This window comes from Equus quagga, chromosome 15 (assembly GCF_021613505.1).
Source record: "Equus quagga isolate Etosha38 chromosome 15, UCLA_HA_Equagga_1.0, whole genome shotgun sequence".
NCBI classification, from domain to species: Eukaryota; Metazoa; Chordata; class Mammalia; order Perissodactyla; family Equidae; genus Equus; species Equus quagga.
Genome location: NC_060281.1, coordinates 90,818,128 through 90,833,562, shown reverse-complemented (window position 1 = coordinate 90,833,562; position 15,435 = coordinate 90,818,128). Strand labels below are relative to the sequence as shown.

The following is a 15,435-nucleotide window of genomic DNA, read 5'->3' as shown; positions in this document are numbered from 1 at the left end:
CAGCTGAGCAGGTATGGGCCCAAGAAGGTCCTGTGCCCTTACCTGGGGTCCTAGGGGATCGGAGCATCTGCCCACCACACTCCTCCATGGATGAGGCCCAGAGCTGGGAGGGGCCCTGCCTTAGGAACCCAGCACAGAGCAGCTGCCACAGCTCCTCCTGTAAGGCTGCCTTCTCCCTGGCCTTGGATTCTGGCTGCACAGACCCCAGTGTGGGGCAGCTGAGAGGGCAGGGGCTCTCCCTGTGAGGGGATGCCGGCAGGTGTAGGAGGGCTGGGAGCCAGGCAGGGCCGAGGCGACCACAGCCAGTGTGGTGGACAGCTGGAGAGTGGGGAGCTGCTGGGAACACTGGAGACGGAGCCTGGGAGATTGTCTCCAGCCCCAGCCCCAGCCGGAGCCCCACTGGACCATGGCCCTGCGTCTGTTCCCTGCAGTCTCTGCACAAAACTGGCTTCTGTGGTCCCCAGGCAGCACCTGCCAAGGCTGGAGCTGGGGGAGGGACAGTCTGTCTGGCAGCTGAAGGGTGGAATTCTCCCCCACCCCTGCCCTGGTCCTGCCAGGGATTCATCCCTGAGTCCACAAGGCGGGGCCCTGACCCTTCCCAGTCAACCCCCAACGAACAGAGAAAGGCTACAGGCCTCAGGAACAGGCCAGGGAGTGGATGCCAGGCCCACTCTGGTGACAGTGTCCAGCTCCAAGCAGCAGCAGTGGGGTCAGATGCTGGGCCCCCTCTAAGGCACCAGGGCAGCCAGATGTGGGGGTGGGGAAGCTGCCTGTCTGCTCAGGGTTGGCAGTTCCCTTCAGGGCCTTTGCCTACAGATGAGGACAGCGGGTCAGGGCTCCAACTACCATCCACTAAAGTGTACCCCAGGGTCAGGCAGGCCCACAGCCCCCTCCTCATGCTTGGTCCTCCAGTAGAAATGGGCTTCTCCATCCACATACAATAGCAGAAGGTCACAGCAGAAGGTGATCTGGGAGAGGCAGGGCAGACCCATGGCCTGACCCCAACCTGCCATCCCACCACCTCCACAGCCCTCACCCTGAGACTCGATGTCAGCCCAGGGGATTGAGGGGACACTCAGGGGGCTCATGCTTACCAGCAGCCAGGGGGAGCCACGATGGCCAGACTCACCACACCCAGCCGAGCCGCTCCAGTGCCCAGAGTGAGAGTTGTGGGGATGAGCCCAAACTTCCCTGCCTGAGAGAGACCTGGGTTGCGCCTCTCTGGCTGTAGCTGTCACCTAACCCTGCCTCTCACCCCTGCCCACCCCACCTGCCCCAGCCTAATCCCTACCTGCCCAGTGACCAGATGTCGAAGTGGACCCTACAGAGTTTGAGCAGACTCCGGGCCTCCATGCCTGAGGCCTCCCCCCAGTGAGTGGCTGTCCGGGAGCAGGAGAGAGTCCAGTGGCTGCTCTGCCCACTCCTGGGTGGCCTGGCCCTCACGAGCCTCATCTTACTCATCCACTGACTCCATCCACCCAGCCTGAGTCCTGGGTCTCAGCCCTGTGTCATTGCTGAGGACACAGGGGACAAGCAAGCTGGGACCTGCCTCTCACAAGCTCCCTGCCTGCTGAGGGGATGGGGACAGAAGGGTCCCTAAACAGACACCAGTAGTGGGGGTGGGGGAGGTGGGGCAGGCCCAAGGCTGTGGGGTCCAGAGAGTGGCACTCACTCTCCCTGGGAACCAGGGAAGACTTCCTGCCAGGAGCCCCTCAGGCTGGATTCCCAGGTCTCAGGAAGGATCTCTAGGCAGAGACAGAGGGCGGGGAGTGCACAGAGGGGAAGGGAGCAGGCTGTGGGCTGGTCCAGCCCCACATGGTTGCACAGGGCTGGGTGGCCAGCAAAGCCAGGCCAGGAGGGCCCAGTGGGCAGTGTCATAGGGCGTCACCTCCAGGACTGGTAGCTGTGTGCACATCTGCGAGGGTGACGAGGTGACATGAGAGGGCAGAAGGATGGAACAGATCTGCTTAGGAAACTCAAAGACATGACAATACAAGCAACCCAAGAGCCTTGAGTGCATCCTGCATTGGAAAATAAAAGATTGAGAACTATTATTGGCACAGCTGGGGAAATTTAAATATTAGATCTATCTGCCAATGTTACATTTCCTGAGTGTGACAAGAGGACAACGGTCACCTGGGGAAGGTCCTCAGTCTCAGGACAGAATGGAGAGGGTTGAGTGTCCAGATATCTGCCACGTACTTTCCAAGGGTTTCCTGTGAAGTCCATCTAAATATAGGCACGCAATTCTCTAGAGAGGGAGAGAAACAGGAAATGGGGCAAAATGGTGAAAAACAAACCTGGTGAACCCAGATGAAGTCTATATGGGTTTTCACAGTACTAATCTTTGAAGTTTTGTACAGATTCTTGTACTTTTTCAGATAAAAACTTAAGGGAAAAGTAAAAAGAAAGCCCCTGTGCTGTGGAGAGAGGTGCTGGAGGCAGAGTGGAGTGGATGAGGGGCTGGGGTGAGGGGTCCCAGCTGCAGCAGGGTGTGGGGACAGATGAGGTGGAGGCCAAAGGGCTCAAGAGGGAAGCTAGACAGAGCCTGTGCTGGGGGCCCTGGAGCTGAGAGACTCCCTCCTGTGCTGGGACCCCCTCACACATGCAGCAGAGGGTCCAGAGAGATGGGCCAGGCTGTGGTCTGTCCTGGTCACCAAGGGGGACAGGTTGGGGAGGAGCTGGCTGAGGAGAAGCATGTGGACCGTGGGGCCACACCTGAAGTTGGAGCTCCTCTCCTGCAGCTGGATGGAGTCGTGGGGCCGGCAGTCCGAGCCCCCGGCATCCAGGTCACAATCTCAGCAGACATGGATGCCACAGCACCGCCCTGCACACAGCGCATCACTGCTCCACCAGCAGGCATGGCCCCGGACCCTCTCCCCGAGCTCCCTGGAACCCTACCCCACACGGGCCCACCAGCAATGCCAGGTCCTCAAAGACCCCTCCAGCGGTGGCCACGAGGTCCCCAATGCAGAACACAGGGCAGCAGGGGCTAAAGTATGGGCGGTAATGGTAGTGCTTGAAATAGGTGGTGTCCCAGGTCTCGAAGGCATTTGACCTGAGAGGGGGTGGGACCTGGGTGGCTGGGCCAGGCAGGGGACAAGGAGGGTCTGGGGTCAACCAGGACCCACCATGCTTACTTGGAGAAGTTGAACTTGCTGAAGGTGACAGTGATTTTGATGAACAGGGTGAAGTTCTCAGCCTGGACCAGCAGAGGCTTCGGGCAGGTGGGGGGAGGTAAGGGGCAGGCTCTACTGGTCCTGGGACCCCGCTCTGTGTGTTGGGTATACTTACACAGGCACAGTGTCACTCTCCACGGGGCACCAGCCCTGGATCTCACAGGTCCTGTGGGTCCCTTGACCATCACACACTGGCCCATTTTTGTGCCTTGAAAACATGAGACAAACTCCAGGCCTCCAGTCTCCACAGGGCCTGGAAAGAGAGTGGACAGGGTCTGCTGGCAGAAAGAAGAGATGCAGAGGCACCACCAGGCCTGCACGTGGGAGCCACCCAGGGTCCCAGCCCGGCTGCCTGAACCCCCATCCCAGTGGAGGTGCTGGAAGACAGAGTCCACAGTGACCATGGCTGTGCATCCCAGCCTCCCCTTCAGGACAGTCCTCATCACCCAGCATGTCCCCAGTGGGATGGGGGGGCTGAGGTGGTGAGAGAGCAGAGATGTCCAGGCCCAGGAGGTGTCGCCCCTGCATGACCCAGCCCTGCAGTCCCCAGGGACACACCCCTCCCCTGCTTAGCCCCCAGGTTCCCTGAGTTTGGGCCACATGGGAAAGCTGGAGGGTGCAGATAAAAGGAGGTGGTCAGAGGGGGAGGGCGAGCAGCCCCCCAGCCAGATAGGGGTGCAGCGATATCTCCCAAGGCAGAGCGAGACTCCTTCCCTCCCAAGAGTTCTGTCCCCGGAGGAGCAGAAGTGACTCCTCCAGGCCCAGCTCCTCTGGTCCCATTCAGGTGACAGAATAGGAAAGGTGGAGGGACTCTGGGAGGGTGAGCTCATGCCAGAGTGGAGGTGCTGGGTGTGGCACACAAAGGGCGGGACCCTCCTCAGAGGGGCCTCTAGGGAAGTGGACCCCACACACTGGCCAAGGGACCATAGGCCAGTCCCTTCCTGGCTTGTTCTGCTGTAAACAGGGACATTAGTGCCTGCACAGGGTCACAGAGTTCTGGGCATCAGCCAGAAGGGGGCGGGAGTGAGCTCTCTGGGAGTCCCAGACCCTGGAGAGGAAGTGCCCTCCAGCGTTGGGCACTGGCACAGACATGGCTCTGCCAGATGGAGAGTGGACGCCGCTGTCCAGGGCCCCCTGCTCAGGGGCAGCAGGAGGAACACAGTACCAGGGTGGCAGGAAGGGCTGGGGACTTGGAGAAGCCAAAGGAGACAGTGGGACTTTGTGGGGTGGGACTGTGAGAAGTGGGCAGAGGGCAGCATGGGGCCACCTGCTCTGCCTCGCTGTCCCTACCTATGTCCTGAGTCTGCCCCTCCTCTCCACCCTGCCTGGGCCACCAACTCCTCTGACCAGACACCATGGTGACCAGCACAGGCCCCACCTCTGCCCCCACCACCTCCCTCCAGTAGCCCGAGTGGTCCATCCCAATGCACAGATGGTCGCGCCCCTCCCCTGAGCCTATCTGTGGCTCCACTGCTGCTGGATCCACTTCAGCTCCTGAGAGGGGCTCACAGGCCCCTGTGACCCAGGGCAACGCTTCCTGGCCCAGTGCAAACCTAGGGACAACCCCACTCAGTGCAGGGAGCCCTGGACGGGCATCATCTCACACAGCTCTGCGCCTCTGCCCACGCAGCCCCCTCTGCCCGGACATCCTCAAGATCCCCCTCCAGCCTCATATCCTGAAGGAACCCTTCTAGAGGCCCCGGGTTGGCTGACGTGCCTCCCTGGGTCTCCCAGCTGCAGCTTCTGCCCCCATCGCAGAACCGGCCACCTTGGCTGTGCTGTCTGTGCAGGAACTCCAAGAGGTGGGGAGGGTGGAGTTTTGCAAGCCTTGTCTGGGGCAGGCTCAGCAGGTGTTCGCTGGAGGCTGTGACACCACAAGGACACAGTGCATGTGCTGGGAGGGACCAGACGACCAGGTGCCTGAGAAGAGCTGGCAGGAGCTCCGCTATTCTCAGGAAGCCAGCTTGTCAGATCTGGTGGATTACCCAGCCCCGGCAGTCTCGAGGGAAGGGCCAGAAGCCTGGACAGGGGCAAAGAGGATCACACGGATTCCAGAAAACACAGACCTGTGGCCCCAGCACAATTTCAGGACAGTCTACAAACCGAACATTAACTAGATGTCTCTGAGCATTTGGAAAAGGAAGGACATCGTGTGTGTTTCTGAATGTCAGCACATCCTCTATGCACGTGCCTCACCTTGTGGACGGGGCCAACCAGGGACATGTGGCACCCCAGCCACTGTGGTGGGACCAACGACCAGCACTCAGGGTGCAGAACACAGTTACCCTCCAGCCCAGCAAGTGATTCAATGTTAGACTCAGTTATAGAAAGATGTCACCATGGAGGCAGGCTTCCAGGGCTGTATCCTGGGTCCCAACTGTTCACACAAAGTCCACATCTGGGGAACTTTACTGATAAAAATGGTTAAATTAGTAAATTTTATGTTATGTGTATTCTAAGGCAAGAACAGAAATTGGAAACACATCCACAGCTGGGGAGGAGAGTGAGTGTGCTCTGCCACAGACACTGGATCCTGGGAAATCCCTGGGTGACAGGAAATGTGAGATTTTGGGTGAGAGTCTGCATTTCTGCATGAACACGCAAGAATAGGGTGGGGCACTCTGGCTTAACCACAGTTGTGGTGAAAAATTCCCAGAAATCATGAGCAAACCATGCGCCCAACATAAGAAGGAGTGCGTTGTGTTTGCCCCCAAAAATGGAAGCTGTCCCAGGACACATTATCAGAGGCTGGGCATAGAGAAGGGGAGGTGATCTTCCAGCTTGGGTCTTGCTATCAGAGCCCACCTAAGATTGTGCCCAGTTCTGGCTGTTACACTGACAACCTGGAGAGTGCCCAGAGGAGGGGCCAGGGTGGGGAGGGGCCTCGACACCTCACAGAGAACAAGAATGGAAGGATCCAGAAGCAGACTGCTTAGGGGTGCAGAGTCCCATCCCCCACAGGCTGGAGGCCCTGGTCATTGACTCAGGCTGGCTGAGCCTCAGTCTTCTCCTCTTCAATGGGGCCTGCAGTAATTCCAGCCAGGCAGGGTGCTTGGGAGATGAAATGAAATGATTCAGGAAAGGTCTCAGCTCAGAGCCTGGGCTACAGCAGCACATGCTGAGCCTCAGGCACCTGGGAAGGAGAAGGGGGGACATGGCTGTGACCCAGGGCTGGTGGAGGAACCAGGGACCCGCTGGGAGGCTCCCAGGCAGCCTGACCTCTGGGGCATCTGCCCTGAACTTGTTCTGGCATCACAAGGAAATTGGTCACCAAGAAGAGCATGTTATCTCCCTGCAAGACAGGGGTCAGGGTTGGCCCTGCTTGGATCCTCGATGGGAGAGGCCAGAGGCTGGCAGCTGGGTTTGGGAGGGAAGGGGTCCTGCCCCATTGAGTCACAAACCTTGTAGCCAAGGTGAATTCCTCCAGTGAGGCAAGTTGAGTCTGAGACAGGAGGCTGACTGGTTTTCCAGCCACTTCTGAGCCTCTTTCTGCCTCTTTGGGGCAAGTTTTTTTCTCATATTCACTCTCATTTGCTCAACCAGAAATTTCCATGAGCCTCCTGCTTCTAGGTACTGAGGATCCAAAGCTAAAGTGGGCCAGGCACCCGCCCAGGTTAGTGGGGAGGTGGATCCTTCATTGCATGCATGGCCGGGGGCCAGGGGAGCAGGTGGTGAGCTCTGCCTGGGAAAAGGAAGGGGCTGTGGGGAAGGGTGGCTGGCACCATGTGGTGCCCGTGACAGCTCTGCATGTGTGGGGGATGCACACCCAGGAAGGGGAGGGGAGGGCTGGGCAGAGGGCAACGGGGGTGGCAGCAGTCAGGATCTGCAGGGACTTGGTGGCCACCATCACAGAAATGGAGCCTTCCAGGGTGGCAAGCAAGGGCTGGCAGGGACTGATGGTGTCACCTGTGAAGGCTCAGCCTGGCTGCTGTGTGGAGCACACCTGGGGGCCACAGGAAGACCACAGGGGCAGCGGGGGCAGCAGGGAAACCATCACAGATGGAATGGACAGGAGGGAGGGGCAGGGAGGTGTTGAGCAATGTCCAACTTTGGCCTTGGGGACATCATAGCCTCATTGGATGAAAAGAGGCCCCCCTGGGAGAGGGAGAGGGTTCCCTCGGACGAGGCGGGTGTGCACCAGGAGGCAGCTATGCTGGGGCAGGTGTCCCCGGGGTACAGTGTGGGCATCAGCAGAGCAGAGGAGACGGGGCTGTGGAGGATCTGGGTGGAGGGAGGAGGGGCTGGAAGGCAGCGTGTGGCGGGCAGAGGAGGAGCCAGCCCACAGGGCCTAGGGCAGGGAGGGAGCATTCAGGAGCTCCAGGCCCTGCCCCCTGCCCCCTCCCCTTCCTCAAGCTCAAGCCTTGAGACCCCAGACCCTCCACTCTTCCAGATGCCCCTTTGTAAATGCAGTCCCTCTGGCCCGGCTCCTTGACTCGTCCCCTTGTCCACCTGGAAATCTCTTAGGCATCCCCGAGAGCCTGTCCAGGGCCACTCCACTGTCAGGCCCTTCCTGAGCCCGGCCCTGTGAGAGTGCCAGCACCCCCTCTGGCATCACATGCTCCTCTTGCACACACTCACTGCAGGGGTGGGGTCAGAGGTGTCAGTGCCTGGCAGCAACACCCAGACACCCACCTGTGGTGGCTTCACAAAGTCGCCGCATCCCAGCTCCTTGATCTGAGTCACGGAAACCCCTTTGAGTTTGGTGATGACCGAAACCTGAGAGTCCAGGGCCTGCTCCTGGTAGCTTTTTTTGGCAAGGAGGGCCCACCTGGGGAGCAGGCCACGGCCACTGTGCCTGGCGTGTACCCCGCACACAGTGAGCAGCAGCAGAGCCGGCCCCGCCCACTCAGCCCTGACACACCCTATAGGCTCCCAGCACAGAGTTCAGGCCCCACCCTCTTCTCCAGCCTCACTTCCACCCACATACCCTGCACAGGCCAGAGGTTCCAGCCAGGCATCCGAGAGCCATGCGCTCAGACTGAGCTGCCCACCTCCTCCCTCACCAGCCTCACCCTCCCATGCCCCGGCCACACCAGCTCCTCCTCAAAGGCTCACCTGACCCAGCACAGCTGGTGGTCTTTCTCAGGGGCCTCAGGGCTGCAGCTTTCACAGGGGTGAGGGACTACCTCCTGCCCTCCCGGGGCCTCCTGGGCGGGTCAGACCCATCCTGCTCTGCCCCCAGAGCCCAACACCAGGCTGGGGACAAGGCCCAGGAAAGGGGGCAGGTGGGCACACAGGAGGACACAAGCACACGGCTCGTTTTTGTCCCTGCTGGCCTCTAGACAGAGGGAGATCCTTCCTTCTGCCCCTCCCCTGTTCCAACATGCCCCCTCCACCACCACCAGCCCAGCCCCTGAAGAGTCAGACCCCCAACCCTCAGCCCAGCAGGACCAGTCAGGGTCCCTCCAGCCAATCTGCCCAGGAGCCATTCTCTCACCCACCACGTAGACCAGGACCCTGAGCTGCAGCAGCCTCTGCAGGGCGCCCACCCGCCACTTCCTGGTCATCACTTACTTCTCAGTTTTGTAATCCAGAAGCCCCCAGCCTGTCCCGGTCCCTGGGGAGCCCATGCTCTCAGCTCCTGCTGTCTGCTGGGAGCAGGAGTCAGCACAGCAGCTGCAGCCCCAGCTGAACAGGAGGCAAAGCAGGGGCCCAGGCCAGGCCAGGCCAGGCCAGCAGCGTTAAAGGGACACTCGGGGCAGGGTCCAGCCCCACCCCAGCCCTGGGCTCAGTCCAAACCCCCAGCTGCCCTGGGCCTCCCTTCCTCCCCACACTCCCTCTGCTGGGCCCTGGGGCATAGACAGGAGTAGCCCCTCTCCTCTGCCCTTTGACCTCTCTTCCTTGGAGGTGAGGGGATGACAGGGTTATAGGTACTCTGAGAGGGTGCTGTGGTTGTGGCAGAGCCCAGAGGAGTGGCCAAGGAAAGCTTCAGGAAGAAGGGCCCTCTGAGCTGACAATGCAGATTCTGAAGTTCGACAAGCGAAGCTGGGGAGGGATGTTCCTGGTGGAGGAAGCCACACATGCAACGCTAGAGCAGGAGAGAGAACTGGGACCCACAGAGAGAGAGCGAGACTCTGGCTCCAGAGAGGAGGGTGACTGGCTCTGCAAGGTCCCCCAGGCCCTCCTGTGGGATGCTCCTGTAGAGCTGCCCCACCCCCAAGCGCAGGGACTAAGCACAGCTCTGGAGTCAGGCGGGGTCCTCAGTCTGCAGAAGGGTGGCGCTGCTGGACCCACGCGGACTGCAGGCCGAACAAGGGCCCGAAGGCACCCAGCCCTGCGTCTGGCCCGTGGCGTGCGCCCTTCTGTGTCCTGGCCAGGAGTAGGCTCAAGGTCAGCGCAGGCCAGCGGCGGGGTCCTCAGTGGCTAACAGCACGGGGTTGCCCAGGTGACCGCCGCGGTGAGCGGGTCTCTACTGGCGGCGGGGGGCGGCAGGGGGCCTGTCCGATGCCCGCCACATTCGATTGGTCATGAGGCCAGCGGATTCACCCACATCCCCGGCCACGCTCTTGGTGCCACCTGGCTCAGTCCCAGCCTTGGTGCCCGCGACAGTGAAATGCGTGGAACCATCGGGATCCCTGCGAGAGGTCAGGGGAGAACGAAGAGCGGGAGGAGATGGCGGCGGCCACTGGGTGTCCTGCAGTGGTCCCGGAGGCTTGTGGGGCTTCGGACACGTGTTCGGACTCTGACCTGCAGACAGGAGGTGCCCGGTCAGGGATTCAGTTCTGTCTCCTCATCTTGGGGGCTTCTAGGCCAGGGTGGAGGGGGCAGTCTGGGGCCGAGGGTGCAGGGGATCCGTGTTCAGCAGAGAGTACATCCCTCCGTGGGACACCTGCAGGACAGCCTGCGGCCCCTCCAGCCCCTTGCGCTCCAGGAAACGCTCTTGGCAGCATCAGTTGTTCCACCATTAGAACACGCTTCCTGCATGATGTTAAAGTGCCAAAACCCAGCCAAACAGTCTAAGGAGGGGTGTCCCACCCCTTGCTAAAATGGGATCAGGGCTGGGTTTTTGGAACCCACAGGAGAACTAAGCTAATGGATGTATAGAGCTTAGAGAAGGAATAATGGAAGGTAAAATAAAACAGTGTTCAGTTTTTGTTTTCATTTTTCTCATTCTTAACTGATCTAAGAAATTCATTTTGTTCAAAATAATAATCGTAAAAATACATTGGGTGATAACAGTTTATGGATAAGTGAGGTGTAGGAGAGCCAATTATACGGGATGGGAGGGAGGAATCCGGAAGACTCTGTCATAGGGACCTGCACTAACCCTGAAGAAACAGTGTCATTGCAAAGTGAACTGAGGTCAGTGTAAATTTATATTGTAAGCTCTACAGAAACCATTTAAAACTTTTAAAGAAATATAATTGACATGCTAAAAGGAAAGAAAAAGTAGAATCTTATAAAATGCTCAATTAAAACCAGAGACAGCAAAAGGTAATTTAAAAAGTGCCAGACAAAATTGAAAGATCAAAAGCAATGGATGGAAACAGTTACAAATACGGTAGATATTAATCCAACTACATCAATAATCACTCTAAATAGGAATGGTCTAAATGCAGCCAGTAAGAGACAGACTTCATCAGACCACATTTAAAAAATAAGAATGAACTATATGCTGTCCACAAGAAACCCACTTTCATTGTAAAGACACAGGTGGGTTAGGAGTAAAGGACAGAACAAGATTAAGTCAGGATAGCACACATCCAAGGAAAGCTAGAGGAGCTGTGTTAATTCCAGACAAAGCCGATTTCAGAACAAGGGAAATTCTCAGGGAGAAAGAGGCATTCCATGATGTGAAAGGGGGCACTTCTTCAAGAAGACATGACAGTCCTTAACATACACGCCTCTAACAACAAAACATCAAGATATGTGAGGAAAAACCGATAAAACTGGAAGCAGAAATAGGCAAATCCACTATCACAGTGGATGGACACAGAACCAGACAACTCCCCACTACAGCACTAAACACCGCTCTTTCAGTGAGTGACAGACGCAGCAGGCAGAACCTCAGGAAGGACGGACTGGACGGTGCCACCCATCTACTGCAGCTCAGTAACATTCATAAAACACCACATCCAACACAGCAGAACACCCAGGCTGCAAAGCTCACATGCAACATTCACCAGATAGACCACATTCTGGGTAAAAACAATCCCATACCTCAACAAACTTCAAACAATAGAAATCAGACAACGTATGTTCTCAGAACAAAAAGAAGTTTGAAGTATGAAACAAAAACAGAAAGATAGCTGGAGAATCACAAAATATTTGCAGATGAAACAACACATGGATCAAAAAATGAAGTCTCAAGAGAAAATGCAAATATTTTCTGCTGAATGAAAATGAATGTACAGCTTATCAAAATGTGTAGAATGCAGTGAAACGAGTACCCAGAGGGAAATTTATAGCATTGAATGCACATGTTAGAAAAAATAAAGATCTGAAACAATAAGCTGCAGAAAGTAGAACAAAGGAAGCCTGAAGCAAACAGAAGAAGGAAATTATGAAAAAGTTACAGCAGAAATTAATGACACTGAAAATGGGAAATCAAGAGAGAAATTGATAAAACCAAAACTAGTTCTTAAAAAAGATTAAAAATTGGCTGAAACTCTCGCCAGGCTAACTCAGAAAAAACAAAGAGAAACACAAATTCCTAATATCAGAAATGAGAGAGGGGCTATAATTACTGACCCCATGAACATCGAAAGGATAATAAAGAAATATTTGACATTTGAATCTTCCCTGATGAGTTCTTTTGGATTTGTAGTAAATCTTGAAATGAACTAATTCAAATCTTTCCCTGACTCTTTGACGGCTGGATTTTAACTTATATAACAAAAATATTGATGAGGATATGATTTAATGTCTGAATCATTTCCATCTAGTAAGACTCTATTATGCATAAATTGGACATCGCTAAAATGAAAAACTTTTGAGATTCAAAGGACACCATTAAGAATGTGAACAGACAACCCACAATATAGAGAAAAATTAGCAACTCAGATATCTGATAAGAAACATACCTGGAATATATAAAGGACCGTGACAACTCAGCTATAAAAATACAATGAATCCAATTTAAAAATGGGCCAATGAGCTGAGCAGACATTTCTCCAAAGAAGACACACAAATGGCCATTGAGCACACGAAAAGATGTCCAACATCATCAGCCGTCAGAGAAATACCAATCAAGGCCACAGAGAGAAGCCATTTCACACCCACAGCGTGGCTAGAATCGAAGACAGACGGTGAGTGTGGGTGAGGATGTGGAAAAACTGGGACCCTCACCCGCTGCTGCAGGAGCGGGAAACGGTGCAGGCACTTTGGAGAAGGTCCTCTGGGCATCCAAACAGGGACACAGAGAGTGACCATCTGACCCAGCAGTTCCGCTCCCAGGTGTGCGCCCAAAAGAAAAGAAAGCAGATGTCCACGCAGAAACTTGTGCAGGAATGTTCACAGCAGCCATAGTCATAAGAGCCACAAAGTGGACACAACCCAAATGTCCCTCACCTGAGGAAAAGAGAAATACATCGTGCTACAGCCACACAATGGATATTCTTTTTTTTTTTTTTAAAGATTTTATTTTTTCCTTTTTCTCCCCAAAGCCCCCCGGTATATAGCTGTATATTCTTCATTGTGGGTCCATCTAGTTGTGGCATGTGGGATGCCACCTCAGCGTGGTTTGATGAGCAGTGCCATGTCCATGTCCAGGATTCGAACCAACAAAACACTGGGCCACCTGCAGCGGAACGCACGAACTTAACCACTCGGCCACGGGGCCAGCCCCACAATGGATATTCTTCAGCAATCAAAGCACTGAAGGGTTGACACACACCACAACACGGATGGCCCCAACACCATTACACTGAGGGATAGGAGCCAGACACAGAAGGTCACACACTGTATGATTCTCTTCATAAGAAATGTGCAAAACGGGACAATCCATAGAAACAGAAAGTGGATTTGTGTTTGCCTAGGCCTTAGGGGCTGGGGGCAATGGGACTGTCTCCTAATAAGGAAGGTGTTCCTTTAGAGGGATGGTGGAAAGCTTCCAGAATCGACTGTGCTATTGTTGCACAGTTCTGTGAATATACTAAAAAAACCTGAATTTCATGCCTTCAAGTGTGACTTGTACTGTATTTGAACCATTTCTCACTAAAGCTGTTACAATGAATAAAAGACAGCATTGTGCATCGTCGACATAGAATGTAACCCCCAGAAAGGAGCACAGAATCTCGTTCACTCACCTTAAAGGACCCAAACTAGTGCATTGAAACCCAGGGGAATTGTATAAGTTAATGTTCTAGGTATCAGGAAATCCTGAAATGTTCATCTGAATTTCCATGTTTTAATTAAAATAAAAAAGGCACCTGAGTTTTGAAAACACATATTTACAAATGTCAGGAAAGAATCATCATCGCTCAGGGGGAGGGGACACTAGGAAGTTGTCAAATGGAGAGAATGTCAGAGTTTGGGTCACACGGATCTGCACCCTGAATGTGAAGGTGGACCCACACCCATCACTGCTCCACCCCCAGGGATGACCTCAGATGTCAAAGAAGACAATTAACAATATCTCTTTCAAAAGCATCAGTTGGTGAAAAACCAAAACATTAAGAAATAAATATTTTGGAATCATGAAGAAATGAATCCTGCAGATTCCCAGTTTTAAAACTATAAACTTGTGAAGAGTCTATTTCACAGGCACTGAAGGGACTCTCCTCCTCATGGTTGGAGTGGATTCCAGACGTGCCAGATGCCTTAGGATACAACTGAGAAGAATCCACAGTGTTTGTACAGGGTTCTTTGTTGACCCTGAATCCAACCCTAAACGTTCTATCAGACAACAGACACAAATGCGGGTCAGCACGACCAGCAGGCAGAGAAACGAAGGATCATGGGAAATTCAGTACTTTGCAGTGATGGTGCTGGGCGCATGTCTATTAAAATCCATCAGGGTTTAATGTACCCTCCACGGGTGATCAAACACAAATGCAAAGACATTCCGGATTTGTCACAAAGCTGTGCACCTGTTCTTGATGCCAATCTTTGTTCCCCTTCAGTTCATGGGACCATCAGCGACCACAATACACTCCCCTGAATGCACACCACTCACCAGGGCCAAGGTGCCTGAGGTGCTGGTGCCACAGAAGTCCCACCTACCTCCAGTGTCCAGTGACACCTCCAACCTCTGCCTCCCCCCTTCTGTCCTGGCAAGTCAGGAGGTCCCCCACCAAGCCCAGCCCAGGGGCTCTCCAATGGCTGCCGAGACCTAGTCAGGGTTCAATGACTTTGGAGGCCTAGGGTCACCAAGCATGAAAGCATAAAGAAGCTGCCTCTACCCGCACTATGATCACATCAAGGAGCATCCTTGACACTGAAAGGGAAGGACGTTGTTTCCAGAAAAAAGGACGGGAATTCCCAGACAACAGCAGTTGCCAAGCTTCCCCTGACATGTGTGTGCACATAATATGCAAATTGCACTCACTCCACCTTTCTAAGGGGTTCCCTCCTCCCTAAATGGAGATGATGAGAAACCTGCCACCAAGGGTGTGGTGAGAAATGAGCACAGGGTGAGTGTGGATCCAGCCCCAGCACAGAGCAAGAGGGAAGATGTGTCAGCTGCTTGATTCTCACACACACGTCTCCTCCGGACCTTGATCTGCTCACTGCCCGCCATCAGGGAAGACTGTCCCGGGCCAGCCTGGGGCAGAGCCTGGCTGCAGGGACCAGGCCTTGGAGAGGCCCGGGTGGGGACACCAGGTCACAGGGCAGGGAGTGGCCTGCATCTGCCACCAGGGGCCCCATGGCATCATTATTACAGTGCAGCTCGGGCCCACTCTTCACACCCACCTGAGCGCTGACCTGCTTTGTACCAAGCACAGCGCTGGGCGGCCACAGTCGGGAGCAAGACAGCTCCTGCCCCCCAGGAACGTCAGACCCAGGGAAAGGAGAATCAATGACGGCCTCAGACATCCGATGATCACTTATCTAGTGCTTCTTCTAGAGGTTTAAACAGAAACAAAGAAGCAGGGCATTTGAAACACAGTCAACAGGAACTGGAAAATGACATAAAATGAATCATCTACCGAAATGAGCGTGGGGGAATCATTTGCTTGTGGAAGTTTGGCAGGATGCTCCGGGTCTGTGATGGCTGCTGACTGGGTGTGCAGCAGAGGCAGCAGAACAGAACCACTCTGCTGGGAACCAAGCACACTGTGGGGAGACTCCAGCCAGAGCAGGGCTGTAGTCACCA

General features: G+C 54.9%; 1 pseudogene; it reads right to left on the bottom strand.

Annotated features, from left to right (window-relative positions):
* The window catches only part of LOC124227208 (P2X purinoceptor 6-like), an 89,038-nt pseudogene extending 80,289 nt beyond the window's left edge, over window positions 1–8,749 (bottom strand).
* Window positions 8,750–15,435: the final 6,686 nt, after the last annotated feature.